This window comes from Ipomoea triloba, chromosome 5, assembly GCF_003576645.1.
Source record: "Ipomoea triloba cultivar NCNSP0323 chromosome 5, ASM357664v1".
Classification (NCBI taxonomy): domain Eukaryota; kingdom Viridiplantae; phylum Streptophyta; class Magnoliopsida; order Solanales; family Convolvulaceae; genus Ipomoea; species Ipomoea triloba.
Window position 1 is genome coordinate 25,577,728 of NC_044920.1, and position 2,138 is coordinate 25,579,865.

Sequence of the window (2,138 nt, forward strand, 5' to 3'; positions counted from 1 at the left end):
TGACACTATATATATATATATATATATATATATATATATATATATATATATATATATATATATATAATTGATGATGAAATTATAAACAATTCTAATATTTGAAAGTGTACATTTATTTGAAATTATAAGATTTGTGTATTAGTGTTGAAATTGATTACTTAAAATTTATATTAGGAAAAGTCTAAACAAAAATTAGAAGGAAGAGCATGGCTAATTGATACTATTTTAAATAACAAAAATAAATTATAATCAAATGAAAGGAATCTCTATGTTGGCTAAGCTCTATCATCATAATAATAATAATTACAATCAATACTTAATATAATTCTATCATAATAATAATAATTATCATATTACTAAAATACCCCTACGTTTGGGCGGGAAAACTTTAGAGGAGGATATTGCTTTTATATATAGTATAGATTTCTACTGCAAATTTGGGGTTATTGACAGTGCGGAGTGGAGCCCGCCCACTAGAAGAGAAGAATTGCGCTTCAAGTGCGTGAAGCGCAATTTTCGTGCCCTTCTGGACACGTAAACCTCATTTTTTTATAGAAATTTTAATTTTTCTTTTCTTTTTTTTCCTTTACTCTTATTTTCTCTTTTCTAGTCACACTTGCAAAATTTCCTCAAAAACCTCACACTTTGAGGATGGCCTTAGAGTTTGCTTTTACGGCAAATTATTGTGAAGATCATAACAAAAAGTATATTTTTAATATATTAAATGTACATTATTCATATATTGAATGTATATTATACAAAATAATATACTTTTCAAAAAAAATGTACTTTTCATTAATATGTAAATTTTTAATATATTAAAAGTATATTATTTAATAGTATGGTCCACACAACTGTGCGGTGCCCATGCAGAAAATGCCTCCAAATTCTTGATCATTTTGTTTTCCGCATGAGCAATGGCACACCCGTGCATAAAACAGCAATCCAACGACTTTGCAACGCAACTTCAACTTCCAGATCTATTCTGACTCATTTAACATTAGAACTAAACTTTGTGGTATTCATAAAAGTTGTAGCCCTTCGAGTTTTCTTTTTAATGGCGCAAGAATCATTTCATTTGGACATTCTTAGGTAGGATATGGTCCAATTATCAAACAGTGGTCAAGATGAGTGAAAAGTTACAACTTCTTACTCTTTTGTTCCACTTTTTTTACCTTGACTTACCCAAATGACTAAATCCATTGAAAACACCACTATATGGCCCTTTTGGAAGTATTTTAGTAATCTCTTTAGCTTTATGTTGGCCGCCATCTTTCGTGTACTTATTTTGCATCCTTTTCAGCTCTTTTTGCTCCATTTTGGTAAACTTTTACTTCTTTTTTGCTTTTTATTCCTCCCTCAATTGTGCATTTAGGTGAAACTAAGCATAAACACAATTTTTAGTTCGAAATCCCAATAAAACATATTGAATTGTGTACAAAAAGAGGTTAAGAATGAGTCATCACTCCACCACTACAACAACACCACATAGGAGGAGGAGGAGATCTATATAAATGCATATAAATGGAGATCTACCCTTCTGTAATAGTATGTTTACTCTACTAGATCATAGACAGATAATTGTACAACGAATTTGGCTAGTTGTGCAATCCGTACACTTAGGATGCAAGATCAAGACTTGACATTCATAGTGTAGGAGTTACACCAAATATGATAGGCTCATTGTGGACACCAGACAGACAGACACTAGTACATCCTCTTACCTAAGAGCATGATGAGTCATTATGATTTGTCTATCCACCATCATGTCGGACCAGGGGTAAGGACTCTTGAGGCAATGAATTTTGCCTTTTGTTTTTACTCTACTACATCATAGACAAATAATTGTACAATAAATTTGATTGTGCAATCCATACATTTAAGATGCTAGTACATCCTCCTACCTAAGACTCTAAGAGCACAATGAGTCATTATATTATGATTTGTCCATCCACCATCATGTCAGACCAGCGGTAAGGACTTTTGAGGCAATGAATTTTACCTTTTGTAGATAATATTAATAATATTGAAGTGATACACAACTACTTATTATTAATGTTCTTGTAACATTTACATACGTATTTGAGTTAACTAATTAAACCTATTAAATACCAAAAAAAAAAAAAAAAAAAAAAAAA